Source organism: Leptonychotes weddellii, chromosome 16, assembly GCF_054177405.1.
Source record: "Leptonychotes weddellii isolate Sample4059 chromosome 16, ASM5417740v2, whole genome shotgun sequence".
Taxonomy (NCBI): Eukaryota; Metazoa; Chordata; class Mammalia; order Carnivora; family Phocidae; genus Leptonychotes; species Leptonychotes weddellii.
In genome coordinates, this window is record NC_138384.1 from 36475166 (window position 1) to 36494342 (window position 19177).

Genomic DNA, 19177 nt, shown 5'->3' on the forward strand with positions numbered 1-19177 from the left:
TATCCATTCATCTGTTGAAGGGCATCTCGGCTCTTTCCACAGTTTGGCTATTGCGGACAGTGCTGCTATGAACATTGGGGTGCATATGGCCCTTCTTTTCACTACATCTGTGTCTTTGGGGTAAATACCCAGTAGTGCAATTGCCTTTTCATTTTCTTGATGGTGTCTTTTGAAGTGCAAAAGTTTTTAAATTTGGAGAAGTTCATTCCATCAATTTGTTTTCTTTTGGGGATTGTGCCTTAGGTGTTGTGGTCTAAGAAATCTTTGCTTAGCCTAAGGTCATTAACACTTTCTCCTATGATTTCCACTAAAAGTTGTATAGTTTTAGCTCTTACATCTATGTCCACGATTCATTTTGAGTTGATTTTTGTGTTTTGTGTGAGCTAATGTTCTAACTTCATCTTTTTGCTGTGGATATCCAATTGTCCCAACACCACTTATTGAAGACTATCCTTTTCCCATTGTACTGCCTTGGTGCTTTGGCCAAAAATAAATTGCCCAAATATAAGGGTTTATCTCTAGGGTCTCAATTCTATTCTGTGGAGCCTTATGTCCATCCTACTTCAATAGTACATTATCTTGATTACCTGTAACTTTATAAGTTTTGAAATCAGGAAATATAAGTCCTCCTCTTTGTACTTCTTTTTCAAGATCATTTTGGTTATCCTGGGTCTTTGTAAAGACTGTATAAATTTCCATGTAAATTTTAGGATCCGTCCATTTCTGCCAACAAAAAGCTTACTGGGATTTTGATGGGTGTTGCATTGAATCCAACAATCAACAATACTGAGTCTTCCAGTCCAGGAACATGGAATGCCTCTCCATTTATTTAGGTTTCCTTAGTTCCAATTAGCAATATTTTATAGCTTTCAGAAGACAAGTCTCATCGTTCTTTTGTTAAATTTATTCATGTATGGTGACTAGCATAACATAATAAAATCAAATTTTAAAAAAAGAAAAAAATTTATTCCTAAGTATTTTATTCTTTCCAATGCCATAGTGAATGAAATCGTTTTCTTAATTTCATTTCTAATATGTTAGATATTATTGCTAATATATAGAAATGTTCATTGCTAGTATACAGAAATACAATAGATTTCTCTATATTATTCTTACACCCTGCAACATATTAATTCTAATAGTTTAATTGTGTGTGAATTCTCCAGGATGCTTAAAATACAGGGTCATGTTGTCTGCAAATTTTACTTCATCTTCCATCTGAATGCCTTTTTTTTTCTTGCCTATTTGTACTGGCTACAACCTCTAGTACAATAAGAAATAGAAATGGTGAGAGTGGACTTCCTTGCCTTGTTTCCAATCTTGGGAGGAAAGCTTTCAATTTTTCACCATTAATTATAATGGTAGCTGTAGGATTTTTGTAGACCTTTACCAATTTGAGAAAGTTTTTTTCTACTGCTAGTTTGTCGAAAAAAAATTTTTTTTGCCATGAATGTCAGGTTTTGTCAAGTGCTTGTTCTATATCTATTGAGATGCTTATGTGGTTTTATCCTTTATTCTGTAAATATGGGGTATTACAGTACTACATCAACCTCACGTTCTTGAGATAAATCCCACAGGCTCATGGTGTATAATCCATTTTATACGTTGCTGGATTCAGTTTACTAGAGTTGTGTTGTGGGATTTTTTGAGGAATAGTTGTCTGTAGTTTTCTTGCGATGGCTTCGTCTGGCTTTGGTATTAGATTAATGTAGGTCTCAGCATGAGTTGGGAGGTATTTCCTCCCCCTCTTCTGTTTTTCTGGAAGAGTTTGTGTAGGACTGGCATTATTTCTTCTTTAAATGTTGGGTAGAATTTGCCATTGAAGCCATCTGGGACTGGACTTTTCTTTGTGGGAAGATTTTTAAATTACTAATTCAATTCCTGTACTATAGGTCTATTCAGATTTTCTACTTTTTAAGTCAGCTTCAGTAATTTATATCTTTTTAAGACTATTTATTTCATTGAAGTTGTTTCGTTCACTGGCAAAAAGATGCTGTTCAAACTAAAATTTATCCATTTTGTCACTCTTTTCAAAGAACCAACTCTTCATTGCTTTTGTCTGTTCTATTTTCTATTTCTCGGATTTCTATTCTAATATTCTTCGTTTCCTTCTTTTTGCTTGCTTTGAGTTTTTTCTTTTTCTAGTTTCTTAAGTTTCTAGTTTCTTAAGTGACTGATTTGAGATACTTCTTTTCGAATAGACATTGCTGCTATAAATTTCCCTCAAGCACTGCTTTATCTGTAGTCCACTTTAGTGATCTCCGGTCCCAGAGCTCTCTTTAAATATCTGTCTGGTCTGCTGGTCTGTTGCTCCCCCCAACCTGTATCACAACCTCAGAGAGCTGAGATTTGGGAATTATTTTCAACAACATTCCTGGACATGGGATTTTTTGACCTTCGTGGCCTACCCTACATTGGTAGAACTTCAGTCAATGGGGGAACTGGGTGGGGGTGACAGAAGCCGACCCAGGCTAACACATCATAGGCTTACTTTCTTCTTCCTGAGGTTCAGTAGAATTTCTTGACTAAATGCTTCTTCTTATATTCTATACCTCTGGCCAATTTCCAGAATTCTTAAATGGTGGGGTTTTAAAATTTTTTATTTTTATTTTTTTTCCTGTTCTGTCATTTCTTTTTTGGAGAAAGAATTTGCCAACCTCCTCACTCAGTTGTTCCAGAAGCCCTGTGTTCCGGACCAGAGTCATGATGTCACACAGACAGGAAATGAGGTCTCCGGCCTGACCAAGGTGCTGAGCTGGACTGCAGCCGCTCTGTAAATAGCACCCACTGGAGGCATCAAAATCCCTGCCCACTGGCCCAGTTTGCTTGAGACGGTCCCAGTTTACAACCGTGGTCAGGGGTAATTATGTTATCAGTGCCCCTCCCACTCTTAGAGGTGGCTTAATTTCTATGACAAACCATAGCGTAGACGTAATCCTGTAAGACGAAAATTTAACCAGAAAGAGTGGGAGGCAAGAAATAGTGGAAAGATAATACCATTATGGTAAGATTATACCGTTGTCAGTAGGTAGATAAATATAAATAAGTCTTTAAAAATAATCAGAAGCACTCATTTTTGCGGGGGGTTTCGGGACTGCGATGATGTGGAAGTTCAGATGGGGGCAGTAATTGGGGTCAGGAAGTCTAAGGGAGTCTAAGTCTGTCAGATGAGGGGCCTGGGTCAGGCGCTTGGGGTTACCTATGACAGGGAGGGGGTGTTAGTGCCGGAAACACCGGAACGCCCAGATCGTAATAAACTTTGGACTTTATTTTAAAATATGGCTAACCCCTGGAAGTATAATGTATATCCCCTGAGCCTCTGCCCTGGCCCCTTTCATGGTAGCCCCGCTCTTAGGGCTGGGTGCTTATTTAATCACCTCCTGTTTGCCTCACTGGTGACAGAGGGGTCCCCAGCCTGTGCTTATGGGGATAGCCAACAACTCAACATTGGACGGACGAACCACATGTGCTCACAGCCTAGGGAGGAGGAGGGCCATAGAAGGGGCTGTTGGAGGCAGGCCAGTAGTATGGAGGGGGGGGTGCTCCCCAGTCCTCTCGGGAAGATGTCGCTGGCTTATTTGAATAATTCCATGGGCTGGTAGGGCATCAACACATGTGCTCAGGTCAGTGGGAACTGTGCTTGGTCCCCTTGATGAGGATGGTTCTTTGGCTACTGGGCCTCACATGCAGGAGCAGCTTGGAGAGAGAATTTACATTGGCACCCTTTGAGGGCCTCCCAATTCTACCAGATATCAAGGTAGCACATGACATTGGGCCTTACTTTTAGGCCTTACAGCATGGTGGCAGGCTGTCCCTCAGCAGCCCAACTGAAAACATGTCATTCTGAGTTGGGGCTGCCTTGAGGCAAAGGAAGCTGGAGAGAGGAGCTCCTTGCCCCAGTCTCAGGACTCCCCCAGCCGCAGCGAGGGTGCTGGGACCCTGCCCGGCTCCTGCCCTGGTCACCCTCTGCCCCTCCACCTTGCCTGTCTGCATATCCATCCCTTTCTCCACCAGCTGTCTGTCTATCTTTGTTCATAGGGACAAGCTATAAACCCATACCCCTGGGGCCTGGTTTGTGCCTCCTTCAAAAACAGCATCAATGGAGACTGGCCAGCCATGTGACCTGAGCCCAGCACTGATGTTTCCGGTAACCTGTCATAGGTCACCCCAGGGCACCTGGCCCAGGCCCCACCACCCCTGCCCCAGCCTGGCAGTGCTCACTGCCATTTCCAGAACCACAGTGGAGTTCGGCGGAGGGATGAAGTGAGGCTTCACTGGCCACTTGCGGCTTCTCCCAGCCCACAGGGCTCTGAAGACGCGCCATGTCTAGTATCTGCTCCCCGCCTTGTAGGAATGACGACTGGGCCCCCCTGGCAGGCACGGTGCTTGGGAGCCGCCCTGGCATACGGGTCAGCAGTAAAGAGTAGCGCCCCGCCCCTCGCTCCGCCCCCAGCCGTCTCTGAGGCACTGTGCGTGTAGGGGCAGATGTGCGGGCAAAGCAGTTGCTTGCTCTCCCTCTCCCCTCTCCCTCCCCTGGGGTCTCCGTTCCTGGGGCATGCAGCGACCAGGCAAAACCCAGACAGTTCGGGTTATTACTGCAGGAGAGGCTGGGACTGGGGTTTTGAACCTGCCAGTTATTTTGAGCCGCATAATCCCCGCAGAGCCTGGCTGTGGAGTGCAGAGCCAGACGAGGGCATTAGGCTTCCATCTACCTGGAACGGGGAGGGGCAGCTGCTACTTACATAGTGCTTCTTAATCAGGCCATCAGAGCCTGATGGTTGAGCTGCCCCCTGGACCAAGCAAATATGAATCTCTGGGAGAGCCCCTCGGGCAACGTCATTGCACAAGCAAGTGTGAAAGCCACTGGACTTGGAAGCGTGTTTCTCCAGCTTCAGTGTAACTACAGATCACTTGGATCCCCTGTGAAGATCCAGATTCTGATTCTGTAGATCTGGGTGGGGCCCAAGATCCCTGCATTTCTCTTTCTTTTCTTTTTCTTCTTCCTTCTGATTTATTTGCAAGAGAGAGAAGAGAGGGCTGGGGAGAGCGGCAGAGGGAGAGGGAGAGAGAGAATCTCAAGCAGACTCCCCACTGAGCATGGAGCCTGATGCAGGGCTCGATGTCACGACACTGAGATCATGACCTGTGCTGAAACCAAGAGTTGGATGCTGGTGCCACCCAGGCTCCCTGAGATCCTGCATTTCTAACACCAAGGGTTTGTATTTAGAATCATGCTACTTAATGCCTCTGTAGGCCGGTAGACTCAGTAACATTTGGGAGCTTCCTAAGAATGCAGATTTTCGTGGCTTGACCCCAGATCTACTCAGTTAGAATCTGCATTTTAACAAGATTCTGAGTGGTTTGAATGCACATGAAGGCTGAGAAATGCTGGCTTAGGAGACTTTAATGGCCCAGCAAGCCTGAGAGGGAGAGAGGATGCTTCAGCTTCTTCAGGGATCCCAAGCAAACATGTCTTCGTCACCAGATGACAAAGCCCAGACTCGGGTCCTTTTAGCTGCTGGCGGCTCTTTCTTCCTTAGGGACTAGGACGCAGCTGAGTGTGGCTCTCCCTTTGTCTTCCCTGCTCCTGCCCCCTCCTTCCCTACCCCACCCTGTGTGGGATCCTGACGCTGGGCTTGCCCACGCCTCTGAACTTTGCCTCTGAATTTGACTCAGCTTTGCAAAGCAGTCCAGCCCATGGGGAGGACTATGCAGCCTCCTGACCACATAGCACTCTCTCCAACACAGCTGACCCCCCTCCGGCCCGCCCTGTGGCAGACACCTGACCCCAGCATCAAGGCCACTGTCACCTTTTCCCATACACCCACTTCTCTCAGATGACTCATCCAGGATGCTTGCTCTGTTTTCATGTTTGCCCAGCTGCCATCTGAGCTGCACCCTGCTTCTCCAGCCAGTAAAGAGCCCCAGCCTTGTCCACTCACCCCAGGGCTGGTGTTTGTTCAAGGCCACGGGTGTGCTGTGAATGGCCTGAAACTCCTAATGTACCCTCTGGCTGTCATCCCCTGCCTTGTCCCCGATCTGGTCTGAGGCCCTACAAGAGGCCCCCATTCCCAGGGGTGGGTAACATGGGGATCTTGGCTGCAACTTCTTTTGGAACTAGGGTCAGGAAAGGAAAGTATACCCAGAGGGTCGGTTTCTAAACTGATAGGGACAGGCCTTGAGGGAGCACTGGTAGGGCTGTGGTTTAGGAAACGGAATATAGTACTTCCTGCGACTGTCAGCCCTGCATCTCAGCACACTTCTGGTTGCCTTGGCAATTCAACAAGTTCAACTTCAGCATTCGTGTCTACTCAGGCAGGCTGTGACGGGACCCCTAGAGGTGTGCTGATCTTCAGAGGGCCAACAACTTGGCACTCAGGATGACCTTCAACTTCTTGCTGTATTAACTGGCCTTGGTTTTCCCCCAGCTACCTGCATGATCATAGGATCCTGTCCAGCCATCCATCCGTGCATCCATCCATCCGTGCATCCATCCATGTATCCATCCATCCGAGCATCCATCCATCCATCCATGAGTCCATCCATCCATCCATCCATGCATCCATGCATCCTATCCTTCCATCCATCCGTGTGTCCATCCATCCATTGATCCATCCATCCATCCATCCATCCGTGCATCCGTCCATCCATCTGTGCATCCGTCCATCCATCCATGCATCCATGCATCCAAGCATCATCCATCCATGCATCCATCCATCCATGCATCCATCCATCCATCTATCCATCCATCTGTGCATCCATCCATCCATCCATCCATCCATGCATCCATGCATCATCCATCCATCCATCCATCCATCCATCCATCCATCCATCCATGCATCCATCCATCCATCTATCCATCCATCTGTGCATCCATCCATCCATCCATCCATGCATCCATGCATCCAAGCATCATCCATCCATCCATCCATCCATCCATCCATCCATCCATCCATGCATCCATCCATCCATCTATCCAGCAGTTGTTGAGCACCTGCTATGTGGCTGGCCTCACACTGGCTTCTCCAGGCAGGTGTTCCTGGCCCTCCAGGTCAAACAGGAATGCCTCTGTGGGTCCAGAGGTAGCTAGATAACATGGAGGTCAGGAGATCCATAGGTATTTTTTACCAGCACATATGTGAGCCCATTTAGAAGATACTCTCAACACATGTGCACCGCAGGCCTGCCTACCACCTTCTGCCAGACCCTTCGTATATACACATAATTTGCATAAATACAATCACACTCCACGTACTATGATCTGTTTTCTCGCACCTACCGCTGCATGGTAGACAGCTTTCTATACTGATACCTGGAGATTGTTCTTACCCCTGCTCAAAGGCAGCTTTGTGGTACTCATTGTAAAGATGTAGCATTGGTTTGTTCAACCAGCTCCCTATTGGTTTATGCTTACGCTGTTGCAATTTTGGGCTAGTTCCTGAATCGTTTCTATTTCCTCTGCAGTCATCTTCTTCTATTTGCTTCTCTCGGTCTCTCTGGTGTTGGAGGCTATCCTAGCATGCTTGGTGGCTCACATGCTTGGTGGCCCTCCATTCCTAGTTGAGAGTGGAGCACCCAGCACCTGACTGGTGTGGAGTGGGGGGGGCAGGGCTTTCCTTTGTGGCATGGAGGGAGGAGTCAGCCATCTCACTGGAGAGTTTCGAGGGGAAGTGTGTTAGTTTGCTAGGGCTGCCTCAAACTACCGTAGACCTGGGGGGTGGGGGGACTCAAACAAGAGACATTTATTCTATCAGTCCTGGAGGCCAGGAATCCAAGAGCAAGCTATCAGCAGGATTGCTTTCTTCCGAGGCCTCTCTCCTTGGCTTATAGGTGGTGTCTTCTCCCTATGTCTTCACCTGGTCTGTCCCTCCCTGTGTCTGAACATCCTCCTGCTGGGATGACAACAGTTATATTGGATTAGGACCCATCCCAGCGACCTCATCTTCACTTCCTTGCCTCTTGACATTCAGCTCCATGTCCCCTTCCTCCTGTGGAATCCGTCACCACCCTCCATCCACTTTCTGACTTCTAAAAATGTGTTGGAATTTGTGCTGTTGTTCCCATGGCCTTCTGTTTTATTCCTTTGCTGTCATTACACTGAGATCTTGGGAGAAAGACGAGACAAATGTACGTATTCAGTCTCCTGTGTCTCCCCAAAGCCTCCTGGCTTCTCCCCCAAGAAGAGGGAACGAGCCCCAGCCTGCCAGGGAGGGCTCTGAAGCAGGATCCGGTGGGGAGGGCTGTAGCTGCCTGGAGCTTGGGTGCAGCCTGTGGAGCTTCCCTTTGAATCCTGAATCCCTACTGCTGCTCAGAGAGGGAAGGAGCCTCCCTCGGAGGCTCAGGTCCCCAGGGCCTGGCACCTGCCTTGCCTGCCAGACTCCTCTCCCCCAGTGATGTCATAGGTGTGACACTCTCAATCCAGAGACAAGGTGGGTGTCTGACACCTCCAAAATAATACGTGTTTTCCAAACTGTTGCTGAAGCTGCTAAAATGTTTTTTAAAACCATTTACACTTCCCTTGATACAAGGCAAATACCTTCTGTCAGCTGGGCGTGGGTCGGGTGGGGGCGCCCGAGACTGGAGAAGCCAGATCAGAGCAGCCCCAGGCCTCGGGGCTCCCCGGGACATGAGAGGGTCTCGGGGGAGACCCAGGCCTTGGGGGGGGACGGGCCCTGTGTCTGCGAGGGAGGGGGACCTCCAGGACAGGCAGAAGGGCCAAGCAGCTGTTACAAGATAATCCGCGTTGACAGGGATCTGTTTGGCTCTGGTGAAATTCCAAGGCCTCTCTGTGTCCTCGCAGGGGTGCGGCTTTATATCTGAGGTTACACCCCCCCCCCCACTTCTGGCTTCTGTTTTGGAAGGTCTGAGCTCATTGAGGAGCTGTTCTGGGGAAAAGGGACAGAGGGGATGTCTTTGAAAGACACGAGACAGATCCAATGACCAAAGCTGAGAGCAACAGGATTTACTGGAGGCTAGGAAGAGATGGGGTTCCCTGGGTCGTGAGTGAGGCCAGCCTGCGCTGTGCCCGTGTCCCCAGTGCAGCACTCGTGTGTGTCAACCGCCGGGTGACTATAAGGAGGCTTGGGGCCACGAGGGCCACTTCCCATCGTGAGAGCTTCAGCACTGTCTGCTTTCTCCACGGGCAGCATCTGGGAGGCAGGGCAATCCTGCTGTCTGCCTCAGGGGCTCACTCCTGCAGAGGACGTGAGACTCACTCCTATCCGACTCGAGAACCCAGCCGGAGGAGGGGGAAGAGCCAGAAGTTCCCGGTACACTGGGGAGTGGCAGGGAGGGACTGTCTGGGCCCTGTGGTGTGCACACCACACCACACCTGCTCACACCACACGCACTCATCACACGCACACCACACACCATCCCATTGGCACCCATTCACCAGCCAAAGACATACCCAGCTAAAGTTCCTCTGCCGAGCCTGCCACGTGCTCACTGAAGGAGGGGCGCCCTTTCCCTGCCTTCACCTTCTGCGGCCCCCACAGTGTTTGAAGCACCCCAGGCTGGTGAGAACTTCGTTAACTTCTCCAGCCCAAAGCCACGAGGAGGCAGGAGACAGGGAGCAGCAAAGGAATGCGGTGTAGGAGCTTCCCTGGGCAGGACCCTGCTCACTTATCCTGAATCCCCCGCAGGGTCCAGCCTCGCCTGGGAGCTGGGGCCACCAGTGGGGGAGCCCCCATCAAGGATGATAATACCCTCTAGTTCCATCCACATCATTGGTTGCTGAATGCAGAGGCGGCCAGCCCTCTGGCCTCACCTGGACACAGGGAGGAATGGTGCGTGGATGCAAGCAGGCCCAAGCCAGGGCAGCTGAAGCGCCGTCTGACCAGATGCTCTCTGCCCATCCTTGGCCTGCACCTCTGGCCATCCCCAGGTTCAAGGCCATTCGTCCCAGAGATGCCTGGTCTGGGGCAACAGGAAGTCGAGAGCCCTCATATCCACAAATGAAACCCCTGTGGGAAGTGACAGGGCCTGGCAAGAAGGCTGGCGGTCTTTGGAGCCCTTCCTTGGGGTCCCCATGGCCACTCCTTGGAAACCCAGTTCTAAGGTCCCTAGAACCAGTGTCAGCATTACAGGCCCTGAGCCGGCTCATGACCTTCTAGTCTGCCCTCAGTCCTCTGAGACAGAGCACCCCCAGGACAGGGCTCAGGTCTGTTCCTGTCTCTGTCCACCTCCAGCCACCTTCCCACCTCCCATCACCATAATGGTTGCAGGACCAGCACATGCTCGGTGCTTAATAAATGTCTGCTGGGTGGCTGTGGGGACAGATGGATGGATGGACAGATGGATGAAAAGGGAAGGACAAATAGTTGGATGGATGGATGGACAAACAGACAGATGGGTGGGTGAGTAGATGGATGGGTAGGTAGATGGACAGTTGGATGGTTGGGTGTTTGGACAGATGGGCAGAGTATGGTTGGATGGGTGAGCAGATGGACAGGTGGACAGAGGATGGACAGATGGATGGGTGGATGGATGAATGGGAAGGTGATAGATGGACAGACAGCTGGACGGACGGACAGATGGATAAGTAAATGCACCATAAGAAGGCACCAAAAGGTCAATAAAGGCTTATTGATGGACTGAAGCCGTAGCCCTAGCTATGGATGAAATTCTTTTAGGAAACAGAAGAAGCTTAACAACATCCCAGGAAAAGGGCCCAGGTGTTGATGTGTTCTTGCAGGCTCCATGCCCAGTGCTCCTGTGGTCTTGCCATCAGGTTTCCCTCCATCCTCCCCGTGCCCTGGTTACCCCCCTTCCCCTCTCCAGCTTGGATTGGGCAGTCACAGCCGGAGACACAAACCTGGCAGGCACGTGACTGCCCAGATGAGGTTTCTGGGGAGCAACGACTGTTCCCCGCCCGAGTGTAACTGCAGGCCCAGCAAAGGCTGTGGGCGTGGAGCAGCCTGGCGGCACCTCCTGCCCCTTCCCTCCCCTGCTTCCTGTGGTCGTTAGCCGGACTGCCAGTATGAGTACACTAAGTGGATCAATAGCATGTCAGCCGTTTGCCGAGAGCAAGCTGCATCTATCAAGGGCTGAGTGACAGCTAATCATTTTTCACCTGGTGTTCACCCTTGCAGAGATCTGCGGGCTCTGCTGCTGGGCCTGCTGGAGACCAGGAGGCTGACAGACCCTGCCCCGCTCCCCTGCAGGCTGAGGGCACCCTCCCAGGCCCCATTCCCGCTCCCCGCATGCCCTCCCGCATAGGGTACAGCTTAGTGGGAATGCGTGCACACCGGGGCTTGAGCACGCGTGTGCCTGTGAGTGTGAGCATACCTGGAGGGTGCATGGCTGGCCTTTGGGGCACACCTGAGGGCTCTTCTGCCAGTGTGTGGCTGTATTGGTGTGACTGTGTGTCTGTCTGTATGTGTGTGTCTATCTGCGTGCACGTCCGTGCAGCTCTCTGAGGGTCCGTGTGAGCGTGTGCACACACAGGCGTATAGGAACGCACATCTCTGTATGTGGCGCTGTCTAATAAAGGTGTGTGCTCAGTACCTGTGCTTGTCATCAGGTGCTGCTGTACATGCCAGAGGCTACAGCCCCCCTGGGTACTCCTGAGTCCTCTCTTGGGGAGGGGAGTGCTTGAACGATACCCTACGCTGGGCCATCTCGCTGTCACTCCCGCCCTAGCTGGTACCTGGAGCTCTGTGCTCACTCATTGTGCCTTTCCTGCTGGGGAAAGCAGGTGCCAGAGGGAGGAAGGGAGCCTGAAGGGACGAAGGTCCTGGGTGGACAGGAATATTTCTTTTTCTTTTTAAAGTTTCTAAAGTGTGTTTATTCTTTTTTTTAATTATTTAAATTCAATTAATTAACATATAGGGTATTATTAGTTCAGTGAGTCATCAGTTGCATATAACACCCGGTGCTCATTATATCACGTGCTCTCCTTAATGTCCATCACCCAGTTACCCCATCCCCCCACCGACCTACCCTCCAGCAACCCTCAGTTTGTTCCCTATGATTAAGAGTCTCTTATGGTTTGTCTCCCTTTCTGATTTTGTCTGGTTTTATTTTTCCCTCCCTTCCCTTATGATCCTCTGTTTTGTTTCTTAAATTTCACATATGAGTGAAATCATAGGATAACTGTCTTTCTCTGATTGACGTATTTCACTTAGCATAATACCCTCTAGTTCCATCTACATCGTTCCAAATGGCAAGATTTCTTTTTCTTTTTTTTTTTTTGATGGCTGAGTAATATTCCATTGTATATATACCACATCTTCTTTATCCATTCATTTGACAGGAACATTTCAGTTGAAAGGGGCGGCATCAGGTAGGGCTGTATTCAGGTGCTGTCTCGGCATCAGAACTCAGCTTCTCCATTCCTCCCCTCTACTTTCCCCTACGTGCTTCACTGCCAGGCAGCCTCACCCCTAGGGGTGGCCGTCACATCTCCACGCTTCCACTGTCCCTCTAGCCTCATCACCTGATGCTCCTTGAGCCAATTCCTATGGCTGGGGGATGGACTAAACTGTAGGATCACATGCCCCTGTGGTGTGTACCACAGGGTCTGAGAGCAGGGGAGGGGAAGGTGGTTGCAGTGGGACAGGAATGGGAGATTTGGTCGGTGGAAGCTGTGTAAGGGTACTTTTCTCCCTACCTGAGGTCTCGCGTCCCAGGCATGAACAGTTGCATCCCAAAGGGCCCTGGGCCTGCCTCCTTGGTGCCCCCAGCACCCCCTACCCCCCGGGGGCTCACAGAAGCTACTACACAGGCCCTGGCTGAGGTTGGCTGTTCTAGCCTCTGACCATGTGCTTCCGAGCAGGATCCACTGGTGGTTTCCAGCCACCCAGGCCCTGAGCTGGCTCCTGCCCTTAAATCCCCAAACACTGGCCAAGCCCCATCTGTCTGATCCACTGTTGCCCCACCTTCCCGACAGACCCCAACCCACAGGCAGTATCTCTCCTGGCTGTGGGGCCTTGAGCCCTGAGCAGCCTCTCACAAGAAGGGGAAGGCGCTGGGCCAGGCCCCCCGCCGTGAGGTCAGGTACAGTGCGGGAGGGACTCCCCTTCCACAGTGGTCCACCCCTACCTCTGGGTCACAGCCAGAGGGGCCACGAGCAGCCATTCTGCAGAGTGTGGCTGCAGTCTTGCTCGGCAGGCCGGCAACTCTTCCAAGTCTCCATGAATAATTGAAAACCCCTTAAATGTGCGCCTGAAGCCTGGAGGACGCCCCCTCCCCCGTTGTGTGCAGGAGCAAGCTCAGACAATGCTGCCGGTGGGCCCCATCTGCCATCTACGGCACTGGGGTCAGGAGAGACCAGGCCCCGGCCTGCCTCTCCTGGGCCTGCCCCCTGCCCCTGCCCTCTCTCCTTCCCCACCTCCCTACCCTCAGAGCCCCCAGGGCAGGAAAGGGTCAGCTGGGAGGGCTTGCTGCAGATGGCAGACATGGCAAGCCCCCCTCCCCCAAGGGCTCAGGAGACAGGTGCGCCGACGGGCTTGCTTTGGGGTGGGGGCGGTGGTGCTACCAGGGAGGACGGACTCCAGGGGGACTGTCTCAGGGCCATCCCCGGGCAGGGCAGCACCCAGAGGGAGGCGCCACACCTGAGCAGACCCCACTAGGGGCCAGGCTAGAGCATAGCCAGCCTGCACCTGCTCCAAGGCATATCCCTGGAGGAGGGACCTGGCAGGTGATGGGTAGAACGGGCAGGTAGGTAGTGCTTGCCCTGAGCTCCAGGGAGCTGTGTGTGTGTGTGCATGCATGAGTGTGTGCATGCGTGTGTGTGTGCACGCGCGCACACTGAGGGGGGCAGATGTTGTGAGGGCCATGAGTGTGTGTGTGCAAGCGTGTCGCATTGTGTGGGTGCGGCGGGGGCTGTGCGGCTGGGCGTGGGGTTGAGGGAACCCACCTGGGCCTCCGCGTCTGTGGCTTTGCATGTCACACGTCTGCTCAGGACTGAGTGGTCCCAGAAGGGCGGCTGCCTTGGGCTCCAGGCTGACCCCCCCACAGCCCCAGGGCATCCTGTCCCGGAGCCCTCTGTCCACTGTTGGTGTCGGGGGCTTCTCTCAGACCCTCCCTCTGAGAGCTGAGCTTGATGTCCTAATCCCTCCAACCTGGAATTCCTGGTAATGACATTTATGAAAGGTGAAAATTAAAAACCAACTGCCACATGCTCTGGGCCCTGGGCCAGCCCAGCTCCCTGCCGGGCCCTGCGTGGGGTCTCAGAGTCCACACGGTTCTTCTCCTGGCTGTTCCGCTCACGTGGAGGAGCCTCCTTCCTCATTAGCACAAAGGGGTGACTCTACCTCATTTGTTCCCAATGCCACACGAGCGGGAGACAGGATTTCCCCGCAGCTCTGCCCTATCCTTACCTGGAACTTGGGGGGTCTGTGTAGGGGAGCCGAGAGAACCAGGCTCAGTGCTCTGCTGCAGGTCATCCCTCACCTCTGGCCCTGCCGTTCCCTGTCCCTTTGTGTCCCCTTGTGTCCCATCATCCAGGAATGGTAGATCCTTTGGAGAGACTCAGACCAGAGTGGCCTGGGCTCTGGCCTGGTTCTGTCCCCGTGAGCCCACAGAGAAGCCACCAGGATGGGTACGAGTATCACTGCTTGCTGTGGTGGGATGTGTCCCGCACTCTCTCTTCCCCCTTGAACCTGGAGAGGGTGGTCAGCTGGGCGTGGAGTAGCCCAGCTCTGCCATGAGGCCTTTGTGGACTGGGCAGAGGGCGCTGGGACCACTGATCTCTTGAGGTGACCATGCTGCCCGCTGGGAGCAGAAGATAGGGCAGGGGACGAAGCCAGTTGCTCTCCAGATCGCTGGGTAGGGGCATCGAGCTGCTTACATGTGAGACATCAGCCTGGGGGTGGTGGTGAGGCCCAGACCCTAGAGCTCCCTTCTGAACGGGAAACAGGACAGACTGGGTCTGCTTCCTTGGAGCAGAGAGGGCCACCAACCAGGTGCCTCTCAACGACAGTGCCGAGCACCCTGTCTGGGCAGGGGAAGGTCTGGCTCTGCTTCTTCATCCCAGCTGCTACAAAGGAGGGAGTTCCCCTGGTAAGGAGCAAGCGAGACGTGGCCAAGGGCTGTGAGCAGAGGCGGGGGAGGAAAACTTCAGGTCCCCTTCCTGCCCAGCCTCGGGGCCGCTGCTCCCACCCTACTCCAGCCCTCCAGCCTGTCCGCAATCCCTGATTGCCCCTGACCTGACAGTCCGCCTTCCAGCACAAGCTGAGATGATGCACTTGGTCCAGAATCACCTGGGGACCATGCATGGCCATGTGTCTGGCTCCCCAGAGGTGTCCCACAGGTCTTGATCACCCCTCCACCACCACCACCACCTCCCTGCAGGGGAAAAACCTGATATCTGGAGCATCCCCGCCCCCAGGAAGCCCTCCATCTGTAGAGCTCAGGGTGGACAACCTCGTGCTAACCAAGGAGGTGGGACCAGTTCCCATAGCAGCTCTCAGCACCGTCCAAGGGGTGTCCACTCTGTGGGAGCTGGGGACTGGGCGGTGGGCCTGTGTCTGTGTATGCATTACATGTGCACGGGCTTCTACAAGCCTGGGGCTTGTACATCCATGCCCATGCATGTCTGTGCACGTGTGTGTGCCCCAGAGTCCGGGCGTGGGCCACAGGGGGGGCCAGAGTCTGTGGCCGGGCAGGCTTCTGTTCCCAGCCTGAGGAGCAGTGACAGCAGAGCTGGGGCCGGGGGCCCGCCGCTTGCTGGGGGCTATGCATCTTGTCATGGCTGACTTCTTTATTAATCCCTTTTGTGAGCAGACTCAGGAGTTCATATTGTGAGTCTGGCCATTTGCTCCCGTTTCCCCCTGCACCCCCTGGGAGGAGGAGCACATATTAAATATTTGCGGTTTTGCTGCGTTAGGTTTTAAAGTTCAGCAGTAATTACCGTGACCAGGTGCCAAGTGAATCTGCTCCCTGGGGAAGGCTCCGCCGTAGCAGGGCTGGTGGCCCTGTTCCAGGCCAGCCTCTGTGTGCCGTTTGCACAAACCTGCATGCCTTCCCTTCCAGACCCCACTGCCTCACTGAGCCCCGAGCCCAGCCAGGCAATACCACCGATGGGTGGGATGTAGATGGATGCCCCACAGTGGGTGCTCTTGCCCGAGCACCGATGTGGGGATGCCGTGAGCGGAGCCTGGGGGACGAGCAAGCACCTTTGCCCCCCCAGCAAGGTTCATGGCCACACCTGCGACCATCCCGTCCACACTCATCCTGGAAGAGCAGAACAGAGCAGGCAGAACTGCTTTTATTTCCAGAATAGATTTTAATTGTTCAGTTCCAGACCCCCAGCCCGCCTCGTGTCAGACTGCATAGCCCTTCTTTCAGGTAAATTCAGTCCAACCCATGATTTCTTGGACAAATTCAGGGTAATTAAGACAGTGCCATCCGCTTTAGAAGTCTCTCCTGGTGCAAGCTCCTGGTTGGATGTAGCTGCTGCTTCTGGGGGTGGCTCCGGGGGCAGAGGTGGTGCCCTCAAATTTTCTGGGTAGCAGCTGCTTTGCCCCTTGGCTTTTCCTAGGACTACATGTCACACCCCTCAACAATGGCTGTTCTTCAGGGTAGCTGCCAGATCCAAAAAGTGGTGGGGGTGCCCGGTGAAGAAGAAGGGCAAGTTCAGGCTGAAGTATACCCCACGGACCTCATGCAGTCCCAGGAGGGAGCTCCTAGCCCAGCCCTGATACTTGGGTTTGACCGGCATCCCAGATGCTCTTCTGGCCATCCAGGCACCCAGATGTGCACCTGCCCTCAACAGGCTCACGGCCCACTGGGGGAGATGTGTGGGAGAGCCCAGAGCAGGGGAGGGGCGGAGGAAAGGAGGGAGGCAGACCCCACCCCTGACAGCTCCCTGAGTGGCTGTGAGCTGGGGGTGAGAGGAGTTGGGACCCCTTGGGAGAGAATGCACCATGAGGCAGGCTTGCCCCATTGAGGGAGCCTTGGGCCTCTGGGCAGAGGTCAGCTCACACACCACAGGGTATTGGCTGCACCAGTTCAACTTCTAGGCTCACCCTCAATGGACCATATCCAAGTCCTTTGGGAGGGGCTGGGAACAGACGAGAAGGCATCTCACCAAATGCCAACAAAGCATTCTGGCATGAAGGGGCTGCAGGAGTTGGAGGGAGGGGAGATGGGCCCACTTCTGTGCTGTACCAGGATGCCCTGCCTTTTGGCCATCCCTCCAGCTCCAGGCCTCAGTTGCCAGGGGAACTTAGAGGGAAAGCCAGTGGAAGCCCAAGGGGAAACAGGCTTCAGTTGAGGTGTGTCTGGGGCAGCAGTCTCATCTGAAGGTTCAGCCGAGGGTGGACCCATTTTTAAGCTCAGCCACATGGCTGCTGGGGGGTTCCTTCCTATCAGGCTTGGCCTGAAAACTCCCTCAGGTCCTTGCCGTGCGAGCCTTTCCCAGGAACAGTTCACAATATGGGAGCTGGCTTCTTTCAGAGTGAGTAAGCAAGAGAGGGCAGACAAAAGAGAAGGCTGGGCATCTTTGTAACTCGCCCTCAGAAGTGACATGCCATCCCGTTAGCTGTGGCCGGCCCGCGCTCACAGAGGGCGGGTAACAAGGGCACAGGAGCTGGGAGGCTGACCCCCGAGGTGGGCTGTGATTGAGGGGCTTTTGGTGGGGTGGGGGGGAATGGCGTGTCCTGGTTTACAGTCGCAAAGAGACCACCCTGGCTGCTCTGTGGAGAAAGTTGAAGCCAGGGGACCATTTGGGAGAAACCTTTACTTCACTGGGAGCTTCCCTATCGGCAAGGTGGGTGTAGAGCTCATAGTAGAGCCTTCCTCCGAGAATTAAGTAAGATAATACAGGACCATGCTTGGCACGGGGACGGATGGACACGTGGGCTTTGCTGTTGCCTCCTCTAGGGTCTGGCATTGGCCGCGGCCCCCTCCAGTTCACTGGGGGTGTCTTTCTGTGAGTGCGAACAATGATTGGGACAAGGTTTGGGTTCTTTTTTTTTTTTTTTTTGAAGATTTTATTTATTTATTTATTTGACAGAGAGAAACACAGCGAGTGAGGGAACACAAGCAGGGAGAGTGGGAGAGGGAGAAGCAGGCCTCCCGCCGAGCAGGGAGCCCGATGCGGGGCTCGATCCCAGGACCCTGGGATCATGACAAGGTTCGGGTTCTTTCTGGGGAGCTCTGGGCCCCGTATAGGAGGGTGCGGCCAGGTTCCCTGGTTCACCCAAGAAGAGCCTGGGCAGAGGACAGATGTGATGATGTGCTCTCCTCGAGGGCTCCCTAATGCCCCGTTTCCACCTGAAGCAGCTCACCTCAGGGAAACAGGAGGGCCACCCAGCACCTCTGGGAGACTGGGACACAGGCATAGGGGGTCCCTTATCCACCTGCTGGGACAGCCTCCGCTTCAGCCCAGCCTGGTCTGCCACTGCCCTGAGCACCGAGCGTGGTCCGCATCACCCCACAGGTGCTTACTGCAGACACCAGCCATAGGTGGGGTCTCCAGGCCACCCACACTGCTGACCAGCAGACCACAAACTGAGGGGTCCCACGATCCCTTCTATTTGGATAATTCACTAGGATGACTCACAGACCCAGGGCGTGCTCTATTCACAAGAACAGCCTTATTATAATGGATACATAGGGCCAGGTCTTCGAGGGTCCTCAACAGAGAGGTTCCAGGCCCTTCCCCCATGGAGCCCGAGCACATCACTCTCCCAGGACCGTAGCGTGCCCACCTCAGGGGAGCCTCGCTGTCCAGAGTTTCTGTGGAGGTTTCAGTGGGTAGGCATGATTGTTTAATCATTGACCACATAATGGAACTCAGTCTCCATCACCTCACCCCTCCTCGGTCAGGTGCTGAAAGTTCCAACCCTCTAATCAAGCGGTTGACCTTTCTGGTAACAAGCCCCCATCCTGAAACTGTCTGAGGCCCACCACCAGTCACCTCGTTAGCATAACAAAGACACCTGTCACTCAAGAAATGCCAAGGGTTTGGAAGCTCTGGATCTGGGAGTCTGGAGACAAAGACGGGTTCTACTCTTTGTTATACCACAGTCCGGTCCCACGTGAATGGGTCCCGGTGAAATGCAACTTTCAGCCTTATTTCCGGATCCATTTATATCCCCCCCCCCCGGTTTTTCCTTCTTCCGTCAGACCCGCTTTTAATTTATGCTATCATTTCTTGTATGCCGAGGTGGAGTAGAATAGATAATTATCACTGGTTCCAGCTTCAGCTCCAAAAGAACATGTGACC

General features: G+C 53.0%; 1 protein-coding gene across 1 annotated transcript in view; it reads left to right on the forward strand.

Annotated features, from left to right (window-relative positions):
* CHST8 (carbohydrate sulfotransferase 8) overlaps positions 1-19177 on the forward strand; it is a 127723-nt gene that overhangs the window by 77857 nt on the left and 30689 nt on the right. The gene's annotated exons all lie outside the window — the stretch shown is intronic.